Below are 13,910 nucleotides of genomic sequence, written 5' to 3'. Positions count from 1 at the left end.
TGACTAGGTGGAAGAAGAAGCTGGCCGATATAAGGAAGAAGGAAGTTTATGTACCTAACAGGATTGATTGAGATTGGTTGCGAAGTGTGTAGTATGAAGAGGAGTTGGCTCCTTATCTTTTAAAGGAGTTTACTTACGAGGAGGAGACGATGGTTTGTGATAGGTGGAGCCGGGTCTTTAGAATTCAAGAGCCGGTGTATTTGGAGCTTTGCCTAGAATTTTTCTCCACGGTATCTTTTCATGGAGGAGATGATTGTTATCACCCGACGAGTTTCAGTTTCTGCCTTGGGGGCGAATTCCATTAATGCTCCGTTATTGATCTTGCCTATGGTTTGGGAATTTACGACTGAACCTTGGTCTCGACTGCTATCTTTCGTGCCTTCTTGGAGCATTGTCACATGGTGTTTCCCGATGGTGTTACGAGTACGGGTTGGTGGAACACAATCGCCAAAAAGTTATACATTTTGAAGTCGGCCCAAGAGGGAAGCATTAGGTCGCCTACGCACTATCTTATTCATCGCCTTATCTCCACCACCATAAATCAACGGAAGGATGACGACAAGGTTTCTAACCTTGACGTCTTTTACCTTTGGAGCATCATCACACCAGACACCTTTTGCAACATTCCGTGGTGTTTGGCGTCTTATTTGTCGGAGGGTGCGGTCAAGGATCGAAAAACTTCTAGAATTAATGGTGGCATGTTCGTCACCCGGTTAGCCAACTCATTTGGGTTGATGACCCGTGGTGCATGGAATTTTATGATGGTGATCCATACCCCTCCATTTAATCCCATTCTTTTCCGGAGGGTCAGAATTATTGAAGATTATGGCGGTGGTCATTATGCTATCCCGCATGATGATCCGGTGGTTGGTCCCGAGGCACCGGGAAGGAGGGTTTGATCGAGGTGAGAGCGAGATGTGGAGGAGGAACCGCCGGTAATTCCGGTAGATAATGATGAAGTACCAATAGATTGGTACAATGTTGAAATGAGGCGGTTGCAAGATCAAATGGCGCGTGGCATCAACTTTAGCAATGAATCACACGTGCGACTTTTTGACCACTTCCATATTCCGCATATTGATGGGGGTAATTTACCATATATTCCATCTTGGGATGAGGTGATCAATGCAAGAAGGAGTGGAGCTGGTAGGAGTGGAGTTGCGCATGGAGATGATGAGGAGGAGGATTAGTTTTTTTATTTTTGCCGTTTGAACGATTTCTTTTTATTGTTTTTATTTGATTTGGATTAGGAATGCTTGCAAAGAAGGGTTTAGAGTTGTAAAGAAAAGAGAGTTATTAAGAATGAAATAGAGTCAAGAAAGGGAAGAGTTTAGAGTCAAGGTGTCGATTCCGGTCCTAAGGAACATGAGCGAATGAGTCTGGAAGTTATGAGAGATTTTGAAGATTTATCAAAAGCTGGAACACACAGAGTGCCATTTTTTCACCCAGCGGTCAACTCGCCGAGTGCAATAAACTGACTCGACGAGTTGCTTTATATTTTCAAACTTTCGAAGATTTCCGCGACTATACTCGACGAGTCGTTCATATGGCTCGACGAGTCACTTGTTTTTATACCAAAAGGACTGCTAATTTGATGCTATTGAGTATACCACTTGACATATATTCTTTGCTATCGATTCTTGAAGAATTCACACTATTTTTCCTGCTTATTTGGAGCTGCCCACACGAGATTTGATGCCCAAGACATGGATGAACTGTTACCATGTCTAAAGTCAATCGAAGAAGGAGCTGAAAAGGAGAGTTATCAACCTATCGACTGCTACCCCAGGGGAGTTTGTTCCAATTCCTACTTTAGTTGGCATTTTTATTTTTTGCATGATATGCAATGAGGGCATTGCATAAAATAAGTGTGGGATAGGGGGTTGGTCACATTTTAGTAAATCTAAAATCTTAATTTGTGTTAATTTTAAAATTTTTTCATACCAAGAATATTACTAGGGATTTAATTTAGAAAATTTAGGTAAAAAATAATAATTAGGATTCCATGTTTAGAATTATGTTGATAATTGCATGAAGACCCAAATGTTTAGTTGAGCCTATATATGTTACAATGCATTTGTGGCCTCCCTTATTCTAGTGAAATTATGGGACAAAAACACGACCTTGCTTAGCCCGAGGAATGCAATATTTTTAGCATCGTGTACCTGAAATGTATCCAGGAAAATTGTTATCTTTAGCCAATAAGGGTTGAAGTTGAGCGCCCCTGCTTAAGCATGTAGGTTTTGAGTGAAAAAAAAGTGAGATACATGTAAAAATAGAAAAGAGAGAGAAATTACAAGAAAAGTTTGAAGAATTTTTGGAGCATCAAAGTCAAATATGAAATTAGAAGATCAAAAATTCCAAAAAACTGAAGATACCAAATAAATCAAAGAAGAATGTGAATTCAAATAGATCAAAGATCAAATGTCAAGAAATGAAGAATTCCAAGCTTTAGTGTGGTATCATGAATTGTAATTATCTAGATTATGTATGCTTGGGTTGCTCAAACAAAAATACCTTGAGGTTAAGAGGTTTTCTGGGGATGGATTCAGAGGGATGCATAAAATGAGCATTGTTCGGGATAAGTGGGCAAATGTTTATGAGGATTGTGAGTATTTAGAGTATGGGGGAGGGGTATTTAGGACAATTTTAGACACAATTGCATGCGTTGCGGTCTTGGCATAATGGATGGGTTAGATTGGAGTTGTTATATGTGATTCTAATTCAGTTTTGCTTGGGGGCAAGCAAAAGTCAAGTGTGGGGTATTTTGATATTTGCATATTTAGCCTCATAATAAGTATACATTTTTATCATTTATTAGCTAATTTATTGCATTTCATGGACAAAAAGTACTTAAAAGTGTTTGAATTTTGTTTTCAGTCCAAAAGTGAAGCTCGGAAGCAAAATGAAGCAGGAGAAGCGGTTAGAAGTTCGGGAATTGATCAAAGAAGAAAATCACTAAAAACAACCCCTAATCGGCGAGTAGGGTCGACTACTCGGCGAGTCCAAGCGAATATTTGAGAAGATAAGGACTTGGAGACTCAGAGGCTTATCACATACGGGGATTAAGAGATGGACTCGGCGAGTCAGAGCCTGACTCGACGAGTCGGTTCGAATATAAATAAAACTCCTCAGATCGACAAGAGGAGATTCTGGAACCCTTCTGGAGAGATCAGCTACGATTGAAGAGCCAGAGAAACCCTAGAGAACGAAGATACAACCTAGAATCCAATTACGAAGGAGATTTAAGGCAATTTTCATCATTCTACTTAATCTTTTGTTTTCCATTATGGTTAAACACCTAGAATTCGTTTGTTTGCTGTTACTCACCTTAATCATGAGCTAAAACTCTTAAACTTCTGTTTGGGGATACAAAATTGATACTATGGTTTGATTATTGGTAGGATTAATTTAATGTTGGTGATTTTTGTTATTTTAGCTTGCTAAAGAACCTTGTGTGTGAATGATAATTAATTTTCTGTTAATAGGAAGGTTATTAAATAGTATGAACATCTTTTGATTACCAACCTCATATGTTTATGTGACCACTTTATCATATGTCTAGTATTAATGAACATGAAACTAGAATTAATAAGAAAATTAAATAAATTCATGTGTGAGCTTGTATGATGACCATCAACAAGAAGTTAACTAAAGGGCCAAATTAGTTGACAATTGCAAGTCTAAATTAATCCGAATAATTAATCTAGTGAATTTAATTAAATTAGACAATTGACCACTCTTTGAGTTAGTTTATTCACTAAGGGTTAGTGTAGCGAATGCGAAATTAATCACTTGAGTCGGTAGCCAACAATTGAGTTAATCCATTTCACTATTACCATAAAATCAACCATAGGATCAATTGAGTTGAACTAAACAGAAGTTCCTTCCCATTATTGAATCTAGTTAGTTCTTTGCTTCACTAGATTTTAGATTAAGTAATAGTAGTAAGTTTATAGTCTTGAAAAACTAGAGAAAACCCCTACTTATTAATTAATTTAGATCAAAATTAGTTTTTAGTTTTAATTTACCATTCGCTGTGTTCGATACCCCACTTATTTAACTTTACCATAATTGATAGGTCCACTGCCTTTGTGTGTTTATTGTTATTAAAAAGTAGGTTTAAAACTAGTTGAGTTCTACACACATCATGTTTTCATATGGTTTATGAAAAATAACTTTTGTATTATAAAAAAAGAAAAAGCGAAAGTAATAATTACATAAACATAAATATGTTTTAACTAGTACTAAAATGTTCAAATGGAACACTACTTTTTCTTCATACCCAATACAATTTATGCAATTCACTTGCGAAATGAGATGGCCCTGGTTTTGATTGATCCCTTTATCCTCAAAGATTTCCCAGTGAGCAACATCTCTAGGAACCAACATGAGAACACTCTACAATCCGCTTTACCGCTAGCTGTTATGGCACGTTTGCGCTATTTACAATGGTGTTTTTAAAAGTCTTAAGGGGGTTACATCATTGGGTTTGATACCCTGATAGTTGATACCCACTATGAGTTTGTGGATAGAGGCACATATAGGTATAAACTGTAACACCAAGTTCCAGGTATAATTGCTCTTATTTTTTTGGCATTTAAGACTTAAAAATATGAGGTTTTTGGTAGCCACAATGTGGTGGTGAAGTTACCATGATGTTGCTTCACCCGATGGAAGTGCGCCTTTCATTTAGGCACCACGACATGGCATGGTATTAGCCACAAAATGGTGGTGGCCAGCATGCAAACCCCTAATTTTTTGGGCTTTAAACCCTATTTAAAGGATGTGATGGCTAGGGTTTGCTCACACTCGTCCTCCATCACCTCCCTTTTGACCAAAGCAAACCCTAGCCTCCATTTTTGAGTTCTTAAAGCTTTTTGGTGGTTTTTGGTGATATTGAAGGATAAGAATGTGTCCTTTGAGAAAACATCCATCAATCAAGTTCCCCCACCACTTTATTGCACATATTTTTTTACCATTATAAGTCATCAAGTTCAAATCTTTGTGGGCTATTCTTCTAGATCTAGGATTTTATGAACTCTTCTCCATGTTTGGGATAGTTTGAGTGGATGGATTCCATAAACTTGGCAACTTTATGGATTCTTGAGGTCTCTTTATGGTCTAATGATCCAGATCTGAGGTTTGGTTGAGTTTTGGTTCCATGTATGAGTTTTTGACCTCATTTTCATCATTTTGACCTCACTAAAGTTAAATACATGCATGCATTAGACATGCGTGTCCATAGAGAAAGGGTTTTTATGAAGCTTACGGATGTTAGGAAGCCTTCTAGAAAAGTGTAACAACCAAAAAACCCGGATAAAAAATTTCATTTAAAAAGAACATGAGTTACAACCATCACATTGTTCCAAAAACCACCACATAACGCTAATGTCAAATTATCAGAGTACAATATCGAAAATGCATAAAATAATGAGGAGTGAATGTTAAGCCATCAAGCCGGACCTTTCCCCTGATGGGTTTTGGTCAAAAGACATCCTATGTGCTCATACAAACCCTAAAGCTTGGATCTAGGTTTCTCTATTGTACATGCTATGAATCCAAGACTATAAACCCTAATTCTAGCATATGGAAGTCGATATTAACATATAATTAGGTTTAAGATGTTACCTTGATTGTTATGTAGCAATAACAATCCCAATTCCACCTTGAATTGACTTTGGAAGGCTTAGAGTCACAAGTGTTACTCCTCTAATGGTTCACAAACACCAAGAGCAAATAGAGAAGGTATAAGGAGAGAGGAGAGGTATAAGAATTCGTCTCTAGGACCTCTTGGGAAGGCTTACCCGAATTCATGAGCCTTGGGGTCCTTTTATAGGTGTAGAGATAGGGTTTCAGTCATTATGCTTATCTAGTTGCTTATCCACCAAGCAACCCATAAGATAATCCTTGAATCCTTATCATATTCGAATTCTAAGGCTTTATCACCTTAAATTCGTCCAACCTAATAATAAGATAACCCTTACCTTATTTTGTAACTATCACATAACTACAATTCAGCCCCTCTAGTTTAATTAATTACATTTGATCACAAAATTAATTCTTAATTAATTATTGACCAATATTAATTAAACAAATATGATTTCTCCTTTAATATATTATTCTTATAACATATTAATAAATCATATTATCCTCTCTCTCTATATATTTCTCCAATCAAGTTGCTTTGGTGAAGGCAACCCAAAAGGATCATGCACCACCGGGTCAAGTACATACCAAAATAGTAATGGACTTAGACACTAATCCAACAGTCTCCCACTTGGATAAGTCTAATAACTATTCTACGTATGACTTCAAATCCGATCTGCAATCGTAGCTTTCCAAAGCCGCTGTGAACTCTAATCATATCAGATACGCGTGTCCTTAGATAAGGGATCATATATTCCTCCATTCTAGATATCATATGAGATATGATTTCGAATCATTCTCTTTGTACTACTTCTCGATTTATGATTTATGATGACAGACTAATTGAACAAATCAAATTAGCCCTAGCCCGGCCGAGCATTTACGTATGTCATCACTAAACCATCGAGGGGCCCAAAGATATCGCTTTTATCCTACTTGGGATAAAAGGAACGGATAAACTTTGATACAATGCTCGCTTGCACTTACTCACAGAATTACACACAATAATATGTTTTATAACACCAAGTTACTAGTGCGTTTACATATTATCAATGTGCAACCGATTCGCAAGATACAACTCACACATCTCGGTTTCAAGAATATAAGATGTTATCGTCTCACTAATCACTCGTGATACAATTCATGGAGCGATCCAAGTGAGCGTGGGTTTAATCCAATGCTCAAATCATATTCGTAAGCACTCATGAATGTTGCAGCAAACATTTGCTTATGTCTAATGCCTTTTAGACAATCCACACATCAATTCACGACAGTCTTCATTCATATCTACTTCCAACATATGAACGACTGTGGCCCGTTCGAATAATTCGATTATTCTTAATAAACTCAATTATTCTGGAAGTCAAAACATGCAAGGTGAAACACAAGAATAATACTAATCCCATATGGCCTCAAACCTTTGAGTAAAAATAAAACACCTTTTATTTATCACCATACCGATTACTCATTATTTGTCATTTCGGGTAATCAACTTCTTACTTGAATTATTACACTTGTCCCATGCTCCTAGCATGCACACAATGTTTACCTATGGTTCTTACTTTTGTGAAGTAGACAAATTGAACACATTTCCAATCATTCTCATTTCACAACTCCAAATCCTTTTTCATAAGTGTAAGAATATCAAATTCTTGTTACTTATAGAATATGCTAGATTCTAACACTTTATGCAACGATCCTTTCGTAATGTCACTGCACCAAAGTCACAAAGACTATTGCCAATGATATTACAAAGTTCTCTAACGGAAATTGTTACAAGACAATTCCTCAGATATGATGTCTCTCACTCAAAGTACATTCCTTTGAACATCCTTTTGCATAAAAGTTTCTAATCTAGACATAGATTTTCAATATTTACTTCCCAATATGGACACGCTTCCATATGTTCCATATGACAACTTATTCTTAATAGAATCTTTTCTATTCATAATAAGGTTGATATGGTCCATCCAATATGGAAACATTTCCACATTTTCCATATGACAACTCATTCTTAATAGAATCTTTTCTATTCATCATCATGTCAATATGGTCCATTAATACCATGCTTCCAACTACTCACAAGCGACCAATCCTCGTCAAACTTTGGATTGTCCTTTGTTAGTTGTTTAATTATTTTAGTCAAAACCAATTCTAGTCCCTTTTCCCTCTAAATGCGCTAGACATTTGGAAAATTTTAGAATGGTCAAACATTAAAGAATTTGCAATCGATCCTATACCCGAAGCGTATGGAACACGACGCACAATGTTTTATTTGCTATGTTCTCAAAATTCGAATTGTGAAGAGGAATGCCGTAATCATAATCGAAATTTTAAGAACACACTATGTACCTTTGACTAAATTTATTAACATTTCTCAACCTAATCCTTTAGATTTGAAATGAAGCATAATATTCTCTCCCTTAATTATAGCAAAACAACTTTACAACCCTTACGACTTTGCAAGGTATAACTCTTGTTTTCTATAATTAATATTTCCAACTTGCAATACTTTCCATAATAATCATACAATCATAACTTTTATGCTCCCACTATCATGATGATTACTATAAAACATAACACTTATGCTCCCACTAGCTTCGACATGTATTCATAAACATCTTAACTTCTAGAAAAACAATACTTATTGAATTTCTTAAGTTCATGTTTTTAATACTTAGTGCTTTGATAATCTTTTATCAATGCTTCTTGAACTTATATACCTTTTCCTTAGATAGTTTATATGTGTGTCTAAACGATTAAGACTAATTGCCAAACCTCACAATTCGAATCATGGAAAGGGATACCGTAACCATAATCGAATTCGAGAATGCAATTTTACAATCACTATTTTCTTAAAATCTTTCTTAGTGAAAGCATTTCCTCACAATCATTTTCATGAAGGAGGAAATCTTATGACACTTAGATTTAAAGCGGTGTATTTGTTCCTATCCATGTGAATTTGTTAAAACCAAAGTTTACGACAAATTCAAACTCATATGGACCGAACTTTCTTAATCTTAATTTCTTGTCTTATGGTAGCACAGCTGCCCACCACGTCTTCCAAGTAGTTAAGTAGCTCACCTTTTCCTATCAATGTACCTTTCATTGATTAAGGTGCCTTGCCTTTTATGCGTTCAAAATGAGAACTCATAGGACTCACATGCATAATTAACTCAATTGGAATGGCATCGAATCAAAATATTGTCAACACGATAGGTTGTTAACCTCAACTCGTGTGCTAGTGATGATCAATAAGGTTTATTTGATTTGTTCTTGAAACCTTTCAAGACCATTAAGACTCCCACTGACTCCTTGACATATAAGATTCTTTTGTCAATAACCATTTCTTTACAAACAAATATTCAAGAGTTAGTGTAGCTTTTATCAAAACACTTCATAAATTGATCCTAGTTGGTCTTTGTCTTATTCAAGACATCACAACTTTCCACATTTGATGAATGTTATAAACCTTTAATACTTTTCACTCATTGTCACAATCTTAAATTTAAGACTTGTTTTGGAACGAAGTATGATAGACTTCTTGATTTAACCATTTCTTCAATTCTTGATTCCTCTTCTTAAACATACAATTGTACTAAGACTCACTTAGAGGATCAATTGAGATATGGTTCTTAATCATTAAGACCTATCATAAAGCATAAAAGCTACTCTCCCTTCTTCTTAGAATGGAAAAACTTTTATCCTTCTGCCTACTTGATTCTTCTTATTCGTTTTGCTATTGATTCAAACCTTTTTAATCAATTCACAATTACACTTAATCTTGTAAGTATAATGATATTTCCTAAACCTTTAGTAAATCATGACGAATATCTTTGTTACTCTTATGGTGAACTTGATCAATACACAACTTTGTGTACTCGATCTCCTAGTCCTTCACTTGACACATTGTCAACGAATTTGTCTAATTTCCAAATATGAAATTTCTCATTCATCATGCAACCAAGTTGCGTGATTCCAAATTTCTATCCAATTGAAACTTTGGGCGATGAGAAACTCTCCCTATTTGGTAAATTCTTGACATTTCCATAAATAACATAAACAAGAATCATATCCATTCGTTGTAGAAATATTCAAACATCAATTTTCATAACGATTTCATTGCAAGGAAGTAAATAAATAAATAAATAAATAAGTCAAACAAAATTTATTTTATTTATAAAAGCAGCGGAAAAATTTGTCCTTACAATGCAAAATCCATTGAAAACTATGTACAAAAGAAAATTTCTAACAACTCTATCATAACTTTCTAAGCTCAAAATCTAATCTTCAAGTCCATGCGATCGAGATCCATCTCTTGTGATTAGATTCATCTTGCTTTCTCAACAAGCTTCCTTTCTTTTCACCGATCCTACAAAACACTCAAATGCAATCTTATTACATCATGTATTAAGAATCAATGAATAGGAACTTAATGGAGTTAGATAGTGGATTCTTACCTAAAGTAGAGCCATACGTTCTGACTGTCCCATCTGATAGATCTCTTAGGTAACTAGGGCAACTTCGTCTCCAATGCCCCTTCTCTTGGCAATAAAAGCAAATTGACTCTTTTGGAACAACACATGGAACTACTTTAGACATCGCCTTTCTCTTATGATCAACCTTTTCGATCATTGCATGTCTTTCATTGCCATTGTCTATATCCATAGAGGTCTTGAAGGCAGATTCACCAATCATCTTTGCTTTTCTATTGCGCCAAACCATTGTTGATTCAGCAGCAATAAGCATATAGGTGAGATCTATAAGGGGCACGTCGTGGTTCATCATATAGTACTCTCTTACGAACTCACTATACGAGTTGGGAAGTGACTGAAGAACCCAATCAACAGCCATCTCTTCACCGACAACGAATCACATCATTCTTAACCTATCAATGTGTGATTTCATCCCTAGTTAGTGTGCACACACCGACTTTCCTTCTTTATGTTTACTTGCCAAAAGGGCTTGAGTGATATTGAACCTTTCAATTTTACAATCTTGTGGGTTAGGGAGAATAATTGGAGGAGGAGGAGGAAGTGAAGCATGATTTCTTATTCCTCGATCGAATCGTGGAATATCATCTTCATGTGGAATACTTGTTCCACGGGATTCGGGAAGACCATAGTTGTCGAACTTTGACATCTACAAAACGGGAGAAAAACGAATTCTAGTTAGTTGATTGATTGAGTCCTTGGTAAATCACCCAAATGAAATTCCAAGGCTAGGACCCAACACAATATGCTACAACCTAGAAAAGGGATGTCGTAATCTAGTTGCAGAATATTTGAAGGTAAGTGAATGACGATTCACTAATTTCCATCATGAAAAACGAAAATTAAATTTAAGTTTTAAATCTATGAAAACTCCTAGATTCTTTGAGATTCATTGAACATTTCAATGGCATGTTTAAATCTCGATATGCCCCTCTTGTTTGTGACTGGGATGCCGAGGATCACAAAGCGGGTGTGAATAACCATGCAAACTACATGGTGCCCTCACATGTTACAATCACCTATTCGATGTGCCGGTAAACCACACACACTCCAGCGAACTATGACAAACATTGAGTCACCCTTTGCTACCTTTGCTTAGAACCATTTAGTGTGCTGGTAAACCACACACGCTCCACTAACGTCTTCGCAAGGGCACAAAGTGTAATTTCATGGAATTGCATCAATTCACTTTTGCCTAAGTAACTAAGATTGGGAATTTGAAAAACATTTAGTTACTTTTGTATTTCATTATACTTATAATGGAAGGTTTCGTCCTATCCTACCCGTTCGGCTAACGACCCTCCACTAGTCAAGAGTGCGGTGGGTAAGAGTGGATACCCATTCAATCGCCATTTTATAGGCAATTTCCTTAAACACCCCTTATAGACCAGCTTCGTGAATGAGGCCTACTAACGGTAAGACTGACTTTTAGTTATACATATATATAATGTTAGACTTTTAATGTTATATATAGTATAGGGTGTATTTTATAACTTTTAAAATACTATGTGGTTAACTTTAACAATTACGCTTTTAATTCAATTAATTGGTTAACCTAAACTTTTATGGATTTATTAAATCTCTTTTAATTATACACCTTAATTAATTAATAAAACCATAAGGGTCTATTTGAACTTTTCAAAACATTACTAGGGTTTTAGAATTTAACATTCCTAATTAACTTTTAATCAACTTTTAAATTCCAAAACTTGAGGGCAAGTTTTGAAACATTTTTCAAAACATTAGGGTTTCAGCTATTTAAATTTCAAAACTACAAAACTATTGGGTTCAAATTTAAACAATAAAACCTAAAAGGGCAAAATATGAAACTTTTCATAACAACAAGGATCAAATAACAAATAATTCAAATTAACATTTAATCACATAATTATCCATATTTGATTTATATAATGATTTCTTGCAAAACAATTTATCAATTTGCTCAAAATAATTAATCAATCATCTTATAAGGAAACAATTATCATATTAATTGATAAATATCTTCATTTAGATAAAAAATATAGTCAAATATATCATATAATTGGATTAATATTGATCTAACATGATAAGGTAACTATCCATAAGCAAAAACAGCAAGAAAACCCGAGAAAACCTCCATCTGACGACTTGACTCGTCGAGTCAAGCCTGGACTCGGCGAGTCCAGCCTCCAAAACATCAAAAATAAAATTTTTTAGATATATAATGCATCAATACAATTGAAACCAAGCTAGTCTCTGATACCACTGATGGGTTTTGGTCAAAAGACATCCTATGTGCTCATACAAACCCTAAAGCTTGGATCTAGGTTTCACTATTGTACATGCTATGAATCCAAGACTATAAACCCTAATTCTAGCATATGGAAATCGATATTAACATATAATTAGGTTTAAGATGTTACCTTGATTGTTATGTAGCAATAACAATCCCAATTCCACCTTGAATTGACTTTGGAAGGCTTAGAGTCACAAGTGTTACTCCTCTAATGGTTCACAAACACCAAGAGCAAATAGAGAAGGTATAAGGAGAGAGGAGAGGTATAAGAATTCGTCTCTAGGACCTCTTGGGAAGGCTTACCCGAATTCATGAGCCTTGGGGTCCTTTTATAGGTGTAGAGATAGGGTTTCAGTCATTATGCTTATCTAGTTGCTTATCCACCAAGCAACCCATAAGATAATCCTTGAATCCTTATCATATTCGAATTCTAAGGCTTTATCACCTTAAATTCGTCCAACCTAATAATAAGATAACCCTTACCTTATTTTGTAACTATCACATAACTACAATTCAGCCCCTCTAGTTTAATTAATTACATTTGATCACAAAATTAATTCTTAATTAATTATTGACCAATATTAATTAAACAAATATGATTTCTCCTTTAATATATTATTCTTATAACATATTAATAAATCATATTATCCTCCCTCTCTATATATTTCTCCAATCAAGTTGCTTTGGTGAAGGCAACCCAAAAGGACCATGCACCACCGGGTCAAGTACATACCAAAACAGTAATGGACTTAGACACTAATCCAACATCCCCTTAGTACCGGAAGTACCTGAAACCACAATTACAAACCGTAAGCAAAAGCTTAGTGAGTTCCCCTAGAGTACCACATACCAAACATAAATAAGATAGTGCTATAGGCCAAACGATAGTCTTACAAGCAATTTCCTGTCGTGGGCTAAATCCCGATCTTACATACAGTTGCCAGGGCTAAATCCCGGTCTTACATACAGTTTCCAGGGCCAGTTGCCAGGGCCAGATCCTGGTCTTTCATATAGTTGCTAGGGCCAGATCATGGTCTTTCATACATTTGTCAGGGGCCAAATCTTAGTCTTTCATATACATATCTCAACTATAACTAACACCATATATCAAAAATAATGGGTCGGCCTTAGTGTCTTCGACCCATCGATACAGTGAGAAAACTCACCTTAATTCATTGATAATAACTAACTGCTCGGCTACCGAACCGAAAGATCCCACACTAAACATACACAAATTACCCTAATCGGATATAAGTTATAAACCATAATCGTGGGCCTAAGCCCCAAGTCCAAACTCCTAAGATAAAGGCCCATTTACCTTTCCTATAATGGGCCTAACCAAGCTTGGCCCAAAACACAATAATAGGCTCTAAGGCCCAACTCATACATCTTAAGGCCCACTAACAGAATTACGAGGCTCACCTGCCCTAAACAGGCCAAAACCCAAACTACGGCCCAAAGGTCCAAAGCCCAAATGAAGTCCAAAAGCCTAT

The sequence above is a fragment of the Lactuca saligna genome, chromosome 7 (assembly GCF_052625555.1).
Source record: "Lactuca saligna cultivar CGN05327 chromosome 7, ASM5262555v1, whole genome shotgun sequence".
Taxonomy (NCBI): Eukaryota; Viridiplantae; Streptophyta; class Magnoliopsida; order Asterales; family Asteraceae; genus Lactuca; species Lactuca saligna.
Note: the sequence above shows the minus strand (reverse complement) of the source record.